Source organism: Patiria miniata, unplaced genomic scaffold (assembly GCF_015706575.1).
Source record: "Patiria miniata isolate m_02_andy unplaced genomic scaffold, ASM1570657v1 HiC_scaffold_25, whole genome shotgun sequence".
In the NCBI taxonomy this organism is placed as follows: Eukaryota; Metazoa; Echinodermata; class Asteroidea; order Valvatida; family Asterinidae; genus Patiria; species Patiria miniata.
In genome coordinates, this window is record NW_024037064.1 from 2,202,518 (window position 1) to 2,212,465 (window position 9,948).

At 40.9% G+C, this 9,948-nt stretch overlaps 1 long non-coding RNA gene across 1 annotated transcript; it reads left to right on the top strand.

The window, feature by feature from the left end:
- Window positions 1-2,012: 2,012 nt before the first annotated feature.
- LOC119733218 lies at window positions 2,013-6,626 on the top strand. Its single transcript, XR_005271712.1, has 2 exons — window positions 2,013-2,148; window positions 6,505-6,626. It is a non-coding gene; the product is annotated as an uncharacterized LOC119733218 (long non-coding RNA).
- Window positions 6,627-9,948: the final 3,322 nt, after the last annotated feature.

Below are 9,948 nucleotides of genomic sequence, written 5' to 3' on the forward strand. Positions count from 1 at the left end.
TGTCAAGTGATACATTTTTTTAAATTTCTGTGATTCCCCCCCCCCCTCAAATGTGTTCTAATTGAGTGGTCGGGCAATGAAATCTAATAGGCCCCAGGCCTCTCTTGATATTCCTCGATGAAATCCAACTCAGCAGCCTGACTCCAGCCTGATCTCAAGATCCCCTGACTCCTGTCAGAGTCTTAATAATTAAAGATATCAACTACAACTGATGTAAATCACAGTTACTAACTGTCTAGATATCCGCTCTCCGACTCTGGCTCCCCAAAGTTTTTCTCCCCAAAACTTTGCTGCCCAAAACTTTGCTCCCCAAAACTTTGCTCCCCAGCTCAGCTCAGCTCCCCAATTTCATCAAGTTGGCTCCCCCAACTCAAGTTGTAAAGATGACATACTCTCTAGGTATCTCAGCTCCCCAAACTGGCCAAAGCACTATGTGTAAATACAGTTAGAGATCAGCAGTAGAGTTCGCAGCTAGCAGTAGACCAACACCCATCAAAGAACCGTACCCAGAATGAACAAAATCTGCCCTATTTATACCCTATTGGCCCAGCGCAAAAATCGAAAGTACACGCTAGTAAATAGGCCACGCCCATTTTGTAAAAATCACAGTATACTGAATTCACATAGCGATAGTTTCCCCTCAATTTCTCCAGAATTATACAGCAAAATATCACACAAAAAGGCTTAAATTAATCTTCAAGACATTCCTTACAGTAAATCTGTTGTAAACATGTGAATAAATTATACAGAATCCCCCAAATGCTCACTTTTACAAGTAGTGAATGAATGTAAACAAACCTTAAAGGGAAAATACAACATTTGCAAACATCAAAAAATAAAACTACCAAATCATTTTGAAATACCTTGCTTGACTATTAGTGAATGACAGTGTAAAGCATCCTGTAAAATCATGGCACCTGGTATACTGTCATTTTCAAGAAAAGTGGTATTCTTGTATCAATTTCCAACGCTGGTCGGCCGACCAGTGTTGGAAAAAACTGGCTTTTTCCCAAATACTGGCCCCAATTGACCACCCCACTTGTTTGCAATCAATTACACACCTATGAACGGGTACGAGCCAGCTAGACTGGTTCTCTGACCTTACAATTCCCCAATGTATGTAAACTGCTCTGTTTCTTCTTATATGGAGTCAGGGAACCAGACTACAGGAAAATGATTGTTTTTCTTGGTTTTTATAGCATTTTTGAACCCAAAACCTCAAAAGGTCAGTGTAACTATATTTGCTATATATTTCCAAACCCCCCAATTCCATTCATTTCTGAAAATTACAGCAAAAGCAAATAATGTATATTCCCTTTAAGTTCATTGAAGAAAATTCAGTGATGTCACAGATATGAATAATCATGAGACAGTCACTGACTTGCCCAACCTCGTTCCCATGGGTACGAGATCTTTCTGCGCCATGTTGCTTCCCATCATGCCTTGCGCGATCTTAACCCCTGGAATTGTGTAATTTAAACTATCGAAATATGGCACATTATACGGTAATTAGGCAGAAGTTTATCCATTTGACGTGCCGACGCCATCTTTAAAATGTTAAAAATTGTGATTTTGAAGAATCCATCCTTTCAAACATAAGGTTTGGACACTGCGTTATTTAGCAAAGATTTGTATTAAATGTATCAATCTTCGAAATGCGCGCGCAGTACACTCTGAATAGCCAGTCAGCATCATTGATGTGTACATCACGGCCAGGGGTTAGTGAAGGAATGTGCACGCGCCCATGGAGTCGAGGCTGTGACTTACCAGACGAAATCTGACAGAAAAGTCATCAAAACTTGCCCAACTTTCAAAGTTGATTCAAATTAGACAACCTCACATCTAAAGAAGCTACATAATTATTTAGTAAAACGTTCTAATAATATAAATTACTTTTTAGAAGTCTCAGTTTGCTAGAAATAATTTTAGAACTTTCAGCCAATCAGAAACGTTTTAAGCGCTGCTCAAATGGCAGCCATGTTGGATTTTACCATCACGCTATTTATAGCACAGCTGACATGTGTAAACAAACACGTGAGTGTACACACAGAATTTCGGCAGGAAAATACTCAAAACTACCTAGAAATAATACTAAAAAGACAACAGGAATTTTCTAGACAAAAATGCCAGATCTCTAGGAGGATATAGGTAAGATTTAGAGTAATAAAACTTAAGTAAAAAGTGGGATTTGGGGGCATTTTGGTCACAGTATGATCCAGAAACCTAGTGTTAACTTGTACCATGTTACGAAGATGTTCTAGGGCCACGAGAATGAAAGTTATAGATTTGCGTCCACCTCCCGCATGCCTGAAAAGCTACCGCACGAAAATGTTCATTATTTCAAAAAATTTCATTATTACAAAAAATTTCATTATAAAAAAAAAAAAACTTTCCAAATCGCGCACAGCGGAAAGACGATCTATTTATCCATAAATGCAGCTATGAAAACAGTATCATCGCTTTGCCAGTGTCGCGGCGTCGTTGGGGACACAGGTCAAATCGCTCCAACCGCACCGACCAATGGGTACTCCTAGAACTATGATGCTCCGCGTGAGCGGAGCCTCATTAGACACAGAACTCCGCAAAATTGTTTGCAGCACAAAACACCAATTAAGTACAAAAACGTCCATCAAAACAGAGACATTTCCCACAGAACCGCTGCACAGTTTGCCCCTAAACTTCGAACAATACCTCATGACATACTCACGTTATGTGCACCCAACAAACATCGGTGGATTCTGTCTGTTTTCGGCAAAAATGATGAAAAATATGCCCTTTCCGCACTGAGCCAACCTAACACTTGAAACGAGCACGCGCGCAGAATGATCGCAGTCATTTTCGGTTCGATCGCTCGGAGCGCGCCGCGGGGGGTATGGTGTAGAGCGGAACGATAGTATGCGCATGCGTACAAGTGCAAGTACGTACCCCCCGCGGCGCGCTCCGAGCGATCGAACCGAAAATGACTGCGATCATTCTGCGCGCGTGCTCGTTTCAAGTGTTAGGTTGGCTCAGTGCGGAAAGGGCATATTTTTCATCATATTTGCCGAAAACAGACAGAATCCACCGATGTTTGTTGGGTGCACATAACGTGACTATGTCATGAGGTATTGTTTGAAGTTTAGGGGCAATCTGTGCAGCGGTTCTGTGGGAAATGTCTCTGTTTTGATGGACGTTTTTGTACTTAATTGGTGTTTTGTGCTGCAAACAATTTTGCGGAGTTCTGTGTCTATGAGGCTCCGCTCATGCGGAGCCTCATAGTTCTAGGAGTAACCAATGGGCACATCGGATTCTCGCAATGTCTCCACGCGCACGCGTGCGCGTGCGTTGATACCATGCATTGTTCTCGTCTGGATGACGGTGATACCTACCCGCAATGCGAGGACTGCCTTGAGCCGCAGATACAGAAGAGGCATTAGGCCTAGTCACGAAATCAGTGATATGGTACCACGATCTACATGAGGCTCTGAGCTGTTTCATTTGTTGACATTCCTGGATAATTCGTTTTTAGATTCACATTTTTTCTTTAAAAAAACCCTGTGTGTAAACACCTGTTCACATAGTACAATATACTATATAGGCCTACTATGGTTGTGTAAATATACTACATTACATGGGTGCAGCATGGGTGTAGCATGGGTGTATCATCAATATACATATAGTATATGGGTATATGTGAAAACTCTGGCTATGCCGCTGCTTGTATTATGTAAAACACCATGGTCAATAAAAAATAATGAATAATGAAAAAAAGCCTCATGTGTTTTCAAAAAAGTCCGGACACAAATCTATAACTTTCCTTCTCGTGGCCTAAATTTTGTTACGTCATCATGACGTCATCAAGTATCAAATTACAAGCAATTTTAGGGCAAATTCTGACAAAATAGTTTGCGCTGTATCTTTTGAACTACATAGAGTATCGTGTTCGTTTTTTCGTGAGGTTGTAGACTATGCCGTGAGAAACATTTCTTGTTCCAGACACAAAACCGCTTGACCTTCACCGAATGCAAGTCAAAAGTGGAAGCATTTTACTACACACATATTATGAAAGTGAGGAATACCAGACACAAAAAAAGTGTGATGACGTCATCATCCGAAAGGGCGCCCCCTAGCGGCACATCCAATAGAGTTTGCTTTCTTTAATTTTAGAATTTGAAAAGGATCATATTTTAAATTTAATTCTATCATTTGATCCCTGTCATATCTTCGTAGTCCAAGTAATGATATCCATTACAATGTTCACGTTTGGATAACTCTAATGCTGTGACGTCATCAAACTGGAAGTTAGGTGTTATTAATTAATACAAACAATTATATTTCCCATATTTTCATACGTTTTTTTTCACTTCACAATGAAAATGTATCCTCTCCGAACTTTATCAGTATTCACTTACCGCTTTTGACTGATGATGTCATCAAATCAGAAATAACTTTTTTGTGCACATAGAATGTTTACTGAAATTTATCACACTATTAAAGATACATTTTTTTAACAAATTCATTGATTGTACTGGAAGGGATTTAATTTTGTGAACCTTTGTTCTACATAGACATATATTCCTAACTTAACTGGGCAGTGTATAACAGTTCAGTTCGTTCTTGGTTTTCAATTGGAGAATCCACAAATGGGTGAAACCGGCTGAATGAGAATCATGTCCCAAATGCTGATTTGGGGAATGTGTCATGAGAGGGCGCAATTCAAAATATGACTCTGCAACTAAGGCTGAAACGATACATCGATATATCGGTGCATCGCGATACATTCGTTCACGATACGATATATCGGTACGAATGTTTGATATCGATATTATTAATAATAATATAATAAATAACAGCGGCAGTGCACCGAAAGAAAATTGCAAGCAACTGCGATGCATGAGAAGCACGAAATGTAAAAATAATAATGCAAAGAATAAAAATAAGATTCACATGTGTATTTAATGTACTGGTACAAGAAGAGATGTGTTGCTGAAATGAATTATCAATTAATACAGTTATTAACAAACCGAAACCAAAACCGAGTGGTAAAAAGTACGGTGAAAGCTGTCTTAGACGCTTGCGGCCAGCCGTACGTGATACCATGGAGGATTCCTCCATCGTGATACTAGTGCAGCTGCTGCTATGCGGCATGCTTAATTCCCCAGCGGACCACACCATTTGTGGTAATGAAGGGGTGGTGTTCTTTCTTGGGAACAATAATTACCAATATTTCCGCTGATTAAAAAAAGAAAAATGACGACCAATACTTGTTATGGTGTTCGAAATATTTCTTTATTAGATAATAAGTTGTTCAACGTCACAATATATTTTTTTGAACACAAACGATGTAAAACTAAAAAAGGGGACTGAATCACCCCTTGCAAAATTAATGGATTCGCCCATGAAAATGTCGGCATCGTTTCCTACGGCGCTACAGGACAAGATCTTTGGTTTTGATTTTTTTAAGAAAGTTACGATCGAAACTCAAACTTTCAACGTAACTACTCGCTAGTAATCACACAAATTTGATAAGTTTTGAGGTCAAACGGCACCTGTTTAGTCTTAGGGCAAAACAAATCAGCAACTGTTTCCACAAAAACAAGATTTGTAACGCTCCAGTCAGACATGGAGGAAGGAACACAGACAACACACGGTGGGTTGCATTCTCTCTCACGTGCTGCAGGAAAATGTTGTCATTCACCAGCGCAGGCTGCCGGTGCCGGGCCATGCATTAACTTTTAAGGCCGGGGACCGGACGGGGCAGCCGGCAGTAATTCCCGTAGTTTATTTCTCATCATCAATTTCCATATTTGTTTGTTAGAGTATCTATTGTAAATGATTTGATATAACTTTTGTGGCCCTTTTTATAGCTTCTGTAGTGTAAATGGAACTGGCTCAGAGCATTTTGACTAGAATTTGGAGGCCTTACAAAATTGAAACCGCTGCGGTCGGTGCGGCTTATTAGCCGCGCGGCTTATATTCAGAAAATTACGGTAGTACCTTACTGTATTTGTGTATTATCAGAAACGAGTAGAGACAGATTAAAGAGGACTTAGACCCTGATTAAGTTCATCTGATATGATTTTATTTATTTTTTTATACCAAGATATATCGCGATATTTATCGTATCGTTTGATATGTATCGTGATACGTATCATATTGTGACACAGGCGTAGCGTTTCAGCCTTACCGGCAACTTTGGAATTTGAGATTCAGAATATTGTGGTTATGTTTGTTCAGTTTTCTCAAAATATAGAGCATTCATAGAGCCAAAACTTCATCAGGTTAGTTATTACATTGTAAGCATCCTTGTTTAGATGAGCACTAGTTTGCTGGTTGAAATGAAATAAAAAAAATCACAAATTACACGGTTTAATTGCCAAACATGCTTTCAAGAACACGCTGCAAGAAACAGCTGTCGTATTGCAACTCGTAACTTATTTTCAACTGTTGCCGTAGCTTCCAATGTAGAAACATTTCCTTATGATTGTTACTGTTATTCCTGTTTTGTTATTTTTGCTCAAACAGCTGATTGAAATCAACCAGTCTGAGTTAGTTCTCTTGGTTGGGGAGTTATTTGGGTGGTAACGAAGCAGTGGACCAGGCAATCAATCGAGCACACCATTGAGACATGGATCAACCTCCACTGATTGACGGAGTTGGGCTGACTAAGATTTACACCAAGTAAGTAGCAAGTTTGATTCCTCTTTTGTTCCATGGTGTAGCCTTAGTTATCCTTGAATGAATTGAAAAGTTTTTGGTTCATATCCTCTGCTTGATCCTCTGTTCTATTGACCCTGAGTCTTTGTACCCCCAGGTGACGATAACGCGACGCCATGTCCAGTCATGCAATGTCAATTCAGTTTGAGAGGTAGTCTGGTAAAAAAGGATGGTTGAATCGTTACATTACACTTTTTTAACAAATTTAAGAATGTGATGACAGAATTTCAGAAAGTTGACTGGATATTGCCGCTAGGCATCATCATGCAGTTTGACTTCACGCCGGTGCCGTGCGAGCGTGAAAGTAAGGTTGTGATGAAAGATGTTTTCCTAGGGATATCTTAAATTGGGATGATGATGTTTGATGAATAAGATCATTTGGGAGCTCGTTTCAGTCTTCAATCGTCTTTGGGAACAAACTTTTGTGGTACGCTTGTGTGCGGCATTGCAAGGAAGCGTAGGGCTGATTATGTCTATTTCTTTGTGGTCGTTCTACTGGGGTGATGTAATAAGGGATGTCAAGGGCAATTTCTTCATGGATGGAGCGGTAAAGCATAGTGACCCTGCTGACTGTTCTGCAGTGTTGGAGGCATGGGCTCACAAAACCAAGTGTTGTATTAGCTCTGCTTGCTATTTGAATGATGTGAAGAGACCATGACAAATCTTTTTGAATTTCAACTCCAAGGTATGGATGGTTGGGTACAACAGAAAGGTTGGCATTCATCAATCTGTTGATATTATCATGATGATTTTTGCTTCTTGTCATATGTAGGGTGTGACATTTCTGTGGCTTAAAAGACATCTGCCATTGATGAGACCAGCTCACAAGGCTATCCAGATCTTTTTGGAGTTGTTGTTGGTCATTGAAGTTAGCAATGCGTCGGAATAGTAGGCAGTCATCAGCAAATAACTTGATTTTGGTGTCTTTGCTAATGTTGTCACCAATGTCATTGATGTAGAGTAGAAACATCAAAGGGCCTAGTACGGTGCCCTGGGGGACTCCTGATGTAGGGCTGATGTTTCTCCATCTACAACTACTTGTTGGGTTCTGTTGGTTAACCATGTTCTGATCCATGTCAAGGTGTTGCCTCTAATCCCATAGTGTTCTATTTTATGAAGTAATCTCTCATGGGCTACAGTGTCGAATGCTTTGCTGAAGTCAAGCACCTGCACATCTATCTGAGCTTTGTTATTTTGATCTAGGTGTCGATGGATTTCTTCCATGGTGTTTATGAGCTGGGTTTCACACAAGTGATTAAAGATATGTTCCAGTAATTTGCAGGCTACCCACGTGAGGGAAACTGGTCTGTAGTTGCTTGGTGATGATTGGCCCCTCTTTTTGTATCCAATGATTTGATGGCTGTCACAAACCAGGTTCGACTTAAAAAATAGTTTTGGTTTCTGGGACACGTCACTGACAATTTTTTTTAATGAATATTAAATAAAAAGAAACAAAATTGCGCCCTCTTGTGTCAATGACAGTTTTGTTTGGATCCAAGTTGGTAAGTGGCTGGTATTATCAAACAGCTGTGGCTACTGTGTGGCTGTTGATTGTTGTATTGACCTGATAAAGTATTGTCTGCAAGTGGCAGGCATTGTCAAACAGCTGTGGCTACTGTGTGGCTGTTGATTGTTGTATTGACTTGATAAAGTATTGTCTGCAAGTGGCAGGCATTGTCAAACAGCTGTGGCTACTGTGTGGCTGTTGATTGTTGTATTGTCTGCAAGTGGCTGGTATTATCAAACAGCTGTGGCTACTGTGTGGCTGTTGATTGTTGTATTGACCTGATAAAGTATTGTCTGCAAGTGGCAGGCATTGTCAAACAGCTGTGGCTACTGTGTGGCTGTTGATTGTTGTATTGACCTGATAAAGTATTGTATGCAAGTGGCTGGTATTGTCAAACAGCTGTGGCTACTGTGTGGCTGTTGATTGTTGTATTGACCTGATAAAGTATTGTCTGCAAGTGGCAGGCATTGTCAAACAGCTGTGGCTACTGTGTGGCTGTTGATTGTTGTATTGACCTGATAAAGTATTGTCTGCAAGTGGAAGGCATTGTCAAACAGCTGTGGCTACTGTGTGGCTGTTGATTGTTGTATTGACCTGATAAAGTATTGTCTGCAAGTGGCAGGCATTGTCAAACAGCTGTGGCTACTGTGTGGCTGTTGATTGTTGTATTGACCTGATAAAGTATTGTCTGCAAGTGGCAGGCATTGTCAAACAGCTGTGGCTACTGTGTGGCTGTTGATTGTTGTATTGACCTGATAAAGTATTGTCTGCAAGTGGCAGGCATTGTCAAACAGCTGGGGCTACTGTGTGGCTGTTGATTGTTGTATTGACCTGATAAAGTATTGTCTGCAAGTGGCAGGCATTGTCAAACAGCTGTGGCTACTGTGTTGCTGTTGATTGTTGTATTGACCTGATAAAGTATTGTCTGCAAGTGGCTGGCATTGTCAGACAGCTGTGGCTACTGTGTGGCTGTTGATTGTTGTATTGACCTGATAAAGTATTGCATGCAAGTGGCAGGCATTGTCAAACAGCTGTGGCTACTGTGTGGCTGTTGATTGTTGTATTGTCTGCAAGTGGCTGGTATTGTCAAACAGCTGTGGCCAAGGGCGGATCCAGAACACAATTTTTGGGGGGGCCAAAACAAATTTTGGTCCCCCGAAAAAGTGGGTCAAAAAAATTACGGCGTGGGGTTCGGGGCCCGCTAGGGCCCCGAAAATTTTTTGGATTCTAGATGCTCTGTGGTGCGATCTGAGGCAATTTCTGACCACTTCAGCCAATGTTTTTGAGGAAACGATCGTAGTGTACTCATTGCCTGCCTTTATTTCGATGTCACATTAAAAAAAAAAAAAGAATTGGTTTCGTTTTGGGGGGGGCCATGGCCCCCTTTGGCCCCCCCTGGATCCGCCCTTGGCTGTGGCTACTGTGTGGCTGTTGATTGTTGTATTGTCTGCAAGTGGTTGGTATTGTCAAAGACATAACGAGCCCAGCCCAGGTAGCTAATTACATCAACAAGCTACTGGTGGCTGTCACTGATGATCTCCAGCCTGTTGACACTGCTCAACTACCAGCATATCTGCCATCACAGGTACCTCCTCCCAACGTTCAACCCTGGGAGGTGTTCCACGAACTGAAACGTGTTAAAGTTGGCAAATCAGGTGGACCGGATAATGTACCTGCTCGCATTATCAGGGAGTTCGCTTGTGAACTGAGCACGCCATTGGCCCACATATTCAATACATCTCTTA